The sequence below is a fragment of the Zalophus californianus genome, chromosome 12 (assembly GCF_009762305.2).
Source record: "Zalophus californianus isolate mZalCal1 chromosome 12, mZalCal1.pri.v2, whole genome shotgun sequence".
Lineage (NCBI taxonomy): Eukaryota > Metazoa > Chordata > Mammalia > Carnivora > Otariidae > Zalophus > Zalophus californianus.
Window position 1 is genome coordinate 44,452,575 of NC_045606.1, and position 9,190 is coordinate 44,461,764.

Genomic DNA, 9,190 nt, shown 5'->3' on the forward strand with positions numbered 1-9,190 from the left:
AGGTATTTACCCAAAGGATACAAACATAGTGGATTTGAAGGGGCACATGCACCCCAGTGCTTATATCAGCATTATCAACAATAGCCAAACTATGGAGAGAGCCTAAATGTCCATTGACTGATAAATGGATAAAGAAGATATAATGGAATATTACTCAGCCATCTAAAAGAATGAAACCTTGCCATTTGCAATGACATGGATGGAGCTGGAGTGTATTACGCTAAGTGAAATAAGTCAGTCAGAGAAAGACAAATACCATATGATTTCACTCATATATGGAATTTAAGAAAGAAACCAGATGAACAACATATGGGAAGGGGGAAAAGAAAAAAAGGAGAGAGGGACACAAGCCATAAGAGACTCCTAATGATACAGAACAAACTGAGGTATGATGGAGGGATGTGGGTAGAGGATGGGCTAGATGGGTGATGGGTATTAAAGAGGGCACTTGTTATGATGAGCACTGGGGGTATTGTATGTAAGTAATGAGTCACTGAATTCTACTCCAGAAAACAATATTGCCCTGTATGTTAACTACCTAAAATTTAAATTAAAAAAAATCTTAATTCAATAAACAGTGATGAGATATATCACTGAATGACTTCAGACAATCTTTGTGTCCTAAGATTTTAATGCACACAATATTTTTCACAGCTTTTGGCTTGCTAGTGTGTGTGTGTGTGTGTGTGTGTGTGTGTGTGTGCGCGTGCGCATGCACGTGCATGTGTGTTATATAATTCTGATTATTTAAGTGCATATGAAAATTTTGTAGAAGCACATTGGGCAACTGCCTGAATTCACAGTAATTTCCCCATCTGTACTAAACTCTCTTTTTTTGATTACCTGGGAATGGGTAGAAAATGCAAGCAGGGCCAATCATAATGCAACCACTTTCTGTCATGTCAGGCCATGGATGTTAATTCAGGTCATGTTAGCAAGAATCTCTTCCCAAGATTTGAAAAAGGAGAGTTCTTGCTTTTCTTTCTTGCAAATCTGTAAGGGTGTGAGAAAAGTGTTATCATATACCATGGCTTTGGTTTTGTGAAGAAAGCAATGTGTGAGAAATGAAATGATACCAGCAGGTAAACTGAGAGAATCCTGGTGCTCATCACAGCTTCCAACCGGCAGTCACCTTAGCAATTCTGTTTTATTAGCCAGTGAATCCTCCCTCATGCTGTAGAGAGTTTAAGTCTATCACTTGCAGTCAAAAACTGTCCTTAAATGTTGATATGAAAATATTGAAATATATTTTTAGAAGAATAACTAACTGGAGTTTTAAGAATTCTTTTAATTTCATTTTAATGATGGATAATAAGAAAATAGAATATATTACTGCAGTTATCAGCTTATCTACCTATGAGACTCTAAGTTAGATTGTCAGTTAATAATAAGATCACCTATAACAAACAATTCTAATATAAAATTTTGTCATCATAATTTTTATTTCTTTTTTTCTTTTGGCAATATTTAGATAAGGAAAATGATTCACATTTTCTTCCATTATTTTCCATGTTTCTGTACTAAAAAGAAAAATGTTTACATGGGTTCAATATTCAACCAAAGTTGTTTGACTCAACATGAGTGTTAATTAGGCAATAAAATTTTAGGAAGTAATAGAAATCTTCATGGCCCACAAACAGAAGGACTTTTCTTAGATAAAATAGAGAGATGATGCAAAAGGAAATAGAAAAGTGGAACACAATAGCATAACTGAGGGCTGAAATCAAACATAAAATCTAAAGATACCCTGGGAAATATGGTTAATCCTGGAATTAATACTATATCAGAAACTCAAAACATCTTCATCAAGTAAAAATATTTTTTTCAGTTTTCATTTTTTCTTCTCTAAGGTAACCAGTATTTAATACAATAGGTAGTGACTATCTCTTCCACATTTTTATTATTTTCTTTCATAATATAGTCATCTTCCTGTGACTAAATGGAAAGCAAATCAACCTATAGATATCAATTGATTTTAAGGCACTGTGCAAGGTTCTGCAAGCAGCATTGTAAAGACCAGTGATTTTAACACTCCCTAATGTTTGCTTTAAAGTGGTTATAATAGAACCCTCAGTTTGTTTTTCAGAGTCCATCGTCTCTAATGGTTCGTCTCTCCCTCCGACTTACTCCCCTTCATTCTTCTACTATGACTAGTGTAACTAAACATTTCATATTCTCTAACTGGCAGGATTTTGTTAAAAGAAATTGTAACAGATTGGGAAGAAGGAAATATGGAGAGCTGAGGGAGAAAAAAGAAGACTCATACTCTCAATATAGCCCACAGTTTCCACTTCCAAATCGTTCCCATATATGAAACCCCTTAAATTATATTGTAACCCTTCCCTCTGGAGTCTTGACCTGCAGTTTGAGAAATACTGGCATTGATATATGAAATACACAGATAATGCAAAAAACTCATTTTACCACATAGTTTCACCTTCTACTCCCATCAATCTTATTACAAACTCTGTCAACAGGAAGCAAATTGCCTCCCTTCCCATGGTCACTTTATAGAGGAAGTGTTAATGACCAACAAAAATGCCAAGAGTCAATAGGAATAACCATATGGAAACAATACTCTAGTTAATTAGCTTCTAAATAGTAATATTAAACTATATGTGTTGAGAGGAAAAAATGGAAAAGCCTTCTGGATCTTGTTTTGTTATGTTTAAAGAGGACAATATTATTCTCCAATATCAGTGTTTCTCTCTTACCTTACCTTCTCTTTGCTTTCCCACTCTGTAGCTCTTCATCCAATCTTTTCATCCAACCTTCTCCCTTTACCTCATCTACTACCCCGACAAAGCTCAGCATGGTAAGGGATGCAAATAAACTGGGAAGAAAATATTGTAGGTATATAAAACTCTACATTATATTCTAAATTACTTTATCTGTCACTTGGCTAATGAATATTTATTGTATGCCTGATACCTACCAGACAATATCATGCATTCAGATGTAGACATGGTTAACAAAATGGTTCCTTTCTTTATGGAGTTTACTCTCAACATTTAACAGTGAAGGAAAAATGCACCAGTATTTACTAGCTATTAAGAAACTGTTATGTGCAAAATGTTAAGAGTAGATTTTCATAGTGCTAGGGAAATGTATAATTTGGGGATCCAGCTTATTTATGTGCATTAGGAAATGTTTACTGGCATAGCAATATTCCTACTGGGATTTGAAGAACTACCATTCAGATAAGTTAAAGAGAAGGGGTAGATTCCAAGAAAATGGAACAGTATGCACAGAAGCAGTTAAATAGGAGAAAGCATTGTCTGCTCAAACAAAGCCAGAGTGGCTGGCATGAACTGAGCAAATAGTAGATTTGTGCATATGGAGACTAGAAAGGCAACTAAAGGTCAGGTTGTTGGAATTTGGGGGGCATTATTCGAAGGCCCGTTGGAAGCTGTTGAAAGATTTTTTTAAGATTTTTTATTTATTTATTTGACAGAGAGAGACACAGTGAGAGAGGGAACACAAGCAGGGGGAGTGGGAGGAGGAGAAGCAGGCCTCCTGCGGAGCAGGGTGCCCGATGCGGGGCTCGATCCCAGCACCCTGGGATCATGACCTGAGCCAAAGGCAGACGCTTAATGCCTGAGCCACCCAGGCACCCCTGTTGAAAGATTTTAAGAGAGAAATGAGATATTCAAATCTGTATTTTAAAAAGGCTATATACTGGAGAATGGAGAAGAGGAGGCAGAGTAAGTTTGGCTATGATGACTGCCGCCTAGTTGAGGACACTGACAATAAATGCAGGTAGAACTGAATGGATTCCAGAGTTATTTTGGTGGTGGAATTAAATTGGGCAGAAGGAGGAGAAAAGAGTCTAGAATTATGCTTATATTTTTGGATTAAATATATAATGGATAGTAGAGAGTTTTATTGAACTTGAGAAGATTAGAAAGCAAATTTCTTAGATGGGAATATATACATATATATAATCACAAAGCTGACCTAAACTAAACAGGTAAGTGAATATTAAGTATTTAATTATCAAGAATTTTAATTGCCCTTCTTAGAGATTATAAGAATTATAAGAATTCTGGGTAGATGATTCAGATGGCCCATTTCTTACTAAAACTCTTTATGCATGAACATCTAAGGCATCTAAAACAAAACAGAATTATTTTCAAATCTGGATGTGCTCAGTAATTATTTTCTCATGAAGAAAAAAAATGCCATGTTTAAAGGAAAGGTTGAACAAGTATATCTTACATCTTGCTGAATTCTTAATTATAAGAGGAATTTCTAGTTGTGGAAATAATATCATCAGGAAACAATAAGAGCGTTAAGCCATTTTTTCTCATCCATCCCTTTTGCCACTGACTCTGCCACTGTAATTTTCAGTTTTGGCTTATAATTCTGTGTTCTCTACACAATAGGCTCTGACATTATGTCTCTCCCAGACACATAAACCCAAAAACTGCCATCTGCTCACCCCAAATGGTTTTGAATATCCTTTCTCTAAAATAAAGCCCAGGTTTATTACCTCAAAAGATTTTTTCCATACTACAACCATCGATTTGGATTCAGTAATCCAAGAATCAATCATTCATTCAAGTTTAGTATAATATTTTGAGCAAAGCAGTCTGCTAAGTGCTGAGCTGAATCATACAAACATTAACTTACTGTATTTCACAATGGTTGAAATCTTGCTGGATTGGTAGCAGAGTGCTTGTACAATTTTTGAAAGACTAAACAAGTGTAAAATTATTAGCACCAAGTTTTAAATTAACTTACCGATATGTTACTATTAAACAGTTCTAATATAGGCCTATAAGAATCTTACTGGCTTGCACAGTTGTCTCTTCCATTAATAAAGGGGCAAACAATATTATAAAAATCTAAGAGATCTTAGCATTTTAATTTAGTAGTAACATTGAAAGCTTACATTAACTAATTAAATACAGAACCTAATCTCAACATTTTTATGCATTCAAATACTTACAAGTTAATCAATTAATCTATCACTTACACTTGGAATATCTCTTCACCACCATCACTTTCACTCCCTGCCAAACTTGAGGGATCATTAGAGATAAGATGCATGTTAAGATTAGTAACTGTAGGGGCGCCTGGTTGGCTCAGTCGTTAAGCATCTTCCTTCAGCTCAGGTCATGATCCCAGGGTCCTGGAATCAAGCCCCTCATCGAGCCCCTCATCAGGCTTCCTGCTTGGCAGGAAGCCTGTTCCTCCCTCTCCCACTCCCCCTGCTTGTGTTCCTGCTCTTGCTGTCTCTCTCTCTCTGTCAAATAAATAAATAAAATCTTAAAAAAAAGATTAGTAACTGTCAAAAAAGAGATATATTATTAACAATTCTCCTAAATGAGGACACCATTTTGTCCTGCCTAACCTTTGAAAGTTGTTTTCCAGTGATTATACAATTCTATTCAGATTTTGGGAGCTATACACTAAATCTTATATACTATATATTATAAATATATAAATATAAAATATTTGTCAACTTTTTAAAGGTGAATAAAGATGGGATAAAATCTTAGGATGCATTCATGGATGACATATACCTTATTGTTTCTTTGATTTACTTCCTGGCCTGGTGTTAGCAATTAATTCGAATCATGTAAAAATTTTTTTTTTAAGATTTTATTTATTTATTTGACAGAGAGAGACACAGCGAGAGAGGGAATACAAGCGGAAGTGGGAGAGGGAGAAGCAGGCTTCCCGCAGAGCAGGGAGCCCAATGACAGGCTCTATCCCAGGACCCTGGGATCATGACCTGAGCCGAAGGCAGACACTTAACGACTGAGCCACCCAGGTGCCCTGAATCATGTAAAATTTATAATGCTAACATGGTTTTCTGGTTTCAGATGGCAAACTTGGCACAAATATTCACCTCTTCTTACTCATAAGTTCAGAAAATCTTGCAGGTTTTATAAAAGCACAGAATATCAGAAAAAATAAAAGTAGAATTTTCAGGAAAAATTTTTAAAAGCTATCCAGGAAAGTCATAGTCCAAGTATGATGTGATGTGTTCAAATCAGAGTAAGAAGTCAGCAAGTATGAGGAAGAAGAATGCAGCAGATACCATGAAATAGAATGATTAAATAAGATGCTGAAAATAATAAAGATATGGTGAGGAAGGGAAATACTTTATCGTTCAAAAAGAAAAAATAAAAGATAATAAGCAATTCCAAGGAAAATAAAGCTATATAAGAAAAGCATGAAAAAAATGTAGAAAATTAAAACATGATATGGTTTTGAGAAGTCAACATATAGTGTATATTACTTTTTTCTACATTTCACTGGCTATAACTCAGTTGTGGCAAACTGCAGCTAGAAATTTGATTAGTTGTACTAAAAATACAGTTTGATGAGAACCTAAGTCATATCTTATACAGTTACTATGAAATGGTTAACAGTTTAAACTCTTACTTTTCATTCCATGATTCTCAGATTTGATTTTTTGATTCCTCACTTTGCAAGATGATAATGTTATCATTTTCCCACCTCTCATCACTCTATCATCCAGTTTCTGCCACCAGTACATTATATTTTAATTGCAAAGTTGGTAATATTTACCTTATATTCAATAATAACAATTAAGCTTGCTGTCTTTTGAATATTAGTTATCATAAAAGCTTATAGTCCATAACAGCATTTATCTCATTATAACTATATACATACCATTCATTACAGAGACACACTGTGTTCTATTGTATTTTTTTTTGGTCTTATTTGTACCTCACAGGGGAGAATATTTAATGGATTTTTCTTATCTAACCCTTTAATCAGTCTGAACAACAAAGAGAATATACACACCAATAAATAGATAGATGATTGATGATAGATGATAGAAAACTATCAGGGATTTCTGGGACTATAACAAAAGACTTAACATTCTTGCTATCAGAGTCTCAGGGGAAGAGAAAAAAAATGAAGCTGGAAAAGTACTAAAAGAAATCATGGCTAAATACTTCCTGAATCTGGCAAGGAGCATAAACTTTCATATTCAAGAAGTTGAGTGAACCGTAAACAGGATAAACCCAAAGAAATCTATGCCAAGACATATCATAACGAAAGTTTAAAAACTAAAGACAAATCTTAGAAATGACTAGAGAAAAAGAATACTTTACCATAGAGGGCAGAAGGGAGTGGCACAGTATTTTTCTAGGGCAACAACAACAACAACAGAACTCTATCAATCTAGAGTCCTATACACAATAAAAACATCCTTCAACAATGAAGAAAAATTCACGATATCATCACATGAAGGAAAACTAAGAAAATGTGTTGCTAAGGAACACAGTAAGGAAAATTATGGGCAAATAAAATAGACTTTCCTTCTCTTTAGTTTTTAAAATTATTGATGGTTGAAGCAAAAATTCTAACACTGATATGGTTTGAAATATATGTAAAGGAAATATTTTTAAATATTATAAATGGGAGAATAAAAAGAGATAAAGAGAAATGAGTTTTCTACTTTTAACTTAAACTGCTGAAGAAATAACACCAATAGACTGAGACATATCACAGTATAGAGATAGATATAAAGATATAATACAAATATATAGATATCACACACACACACACACACACACACACACACAATGTAATAGAACAACCACTAAATAGCCATACAGAAAAATACAGTCAAAAACAATATAGACCTCTGCAAGCTGAGAGTCAACATGGTGCCCTTCCCACTTTTTCACTTCTTCATGCCTAGCTCTGCCTCTCTGACCAGCCATTGAAGGCAGCAGTATCAGGCCCTCACTGTGCCCGAACTCACCCAGCAGGTCTTTCATGTCAAGAACATGATGACCGCCTGTGACCCCAGCCATGGCCATTACCTCACCACGGCTGCTGTCTTTCATGGGCAGATGTCCATGAAGGAGGTAGATGAGCAGATGCTCAATGCACAAAGCAAGAATAGTAGCTATATTGTGGAATGGATCCCCAACTGCGTCAAGACAGCTGTCTGCAACATCCCACCCTGTGGCCTCAAGATGGCAGTCACCTTCATTGGAAATAGCATGGCCTTGCAGGAGCTCTTCAGACACATCTCAGAGCAGTTCAGGGCCACATTCTGGCACTGGTACACAGATGAGGGCATGGATGAGATAGAATTCACTGAAGCTGAGAGCAACATGAACAACTTTGTTTTCAAGTACCAGCAGTACCAGGATGCCACAGCAGAGGAAGAGGAGGATTAAGGCAGAGCACCAACACCTCAGGCTTCTCAGTTCCCTCAGCCTTCTTCCTCAACTGCCCCTGTTCTCTCCCTCAGAATTTGCATTTTCTGCCTCTATCTTGTTTTTTTGTTTGTTTGTTTCCTTTTTTAGAGGGTGTGGTCCTAGATTAGTGCTTGACACATAATAGAAGCTCAATATTTTATTGTTTTTTCAATGTCTCCTCTCCTACCCTTGGGAAACATAGATTTCTGCCAATCTAGGTAACCCTGTATTTCCTTTTGGTGTCCACTTCTCCCATCTGTCCAGGTGATATTTCCCTTTGCTTTTTTAAGATAATTATCCAAGAAGCTGGGTCTCATCAGATCCCATTTAGAACCATGTGCTGAAAACTCAGATAGATGGCCATCATCCTCAGCCTGTGTGGTAACTCAGAGGAAAGGAAACCAAACTACCTCATAGCAGGTAGAGGTATATAGGAGGAAGGGGTAGCGTTTTTTAGTCTAGAGCAGTTTTGGAGAGGGATACAGGCTACTGAAGTCCTAATTTCCAGGAATTGACCTGCTCCTCTCTCAGCTTCGGGAAAGCTGTTAACAGTAGTATCTCCATTTTCAGTCTCCTTCCAAGCTCTGTCCTGAGCTGTTTCCTTTGTAGGGGTCCGCCCCACTCTGTCGAGTGGGTTCCTTCCCTCTCTTACTTAACCTCCTTCACATGTTGAATTCCTTCCTTTTCCCCTGGTCAGAGAAGGGGGCCAAGGAGGGGAAGAGGGACTAGCTTTGGTCCCTAAGGCCTCCAGAAAGGCCCTCCCTATCTTAACAAAAACCCAGCCCTGCTGTGTACATATAGAAAGGTATGTATTACCATGTGAATATTTGGGTCATTCCTCCAGAGAGGAGACAAGGAGACCCTCTGTCTTTTGGCAACATCTCATCTCTTCCTTTGACTATGCCCTCCTCCCCACCCCACCCCAACCCTCACCCTTGGTTTTGTCCTGTCCTACACCTCAAATTTCTATTTTGAGTTGAACTTGCTTTTTT

At 36.6% G+C, this 9,190-nt stretch overlaps 1 pseudogene; it reads left to right on the forward strand.

Annotated features, from left to right (window-relative positions):
- LOC113911090 overlaps nt 1-8,271 on the forward strand; it is a 46,594-nt pseudogene extending 38,323 nt beyond the window's left edge.
- Nucleotides 8,272-9,190: the final 919 nt, after the last annotated feature.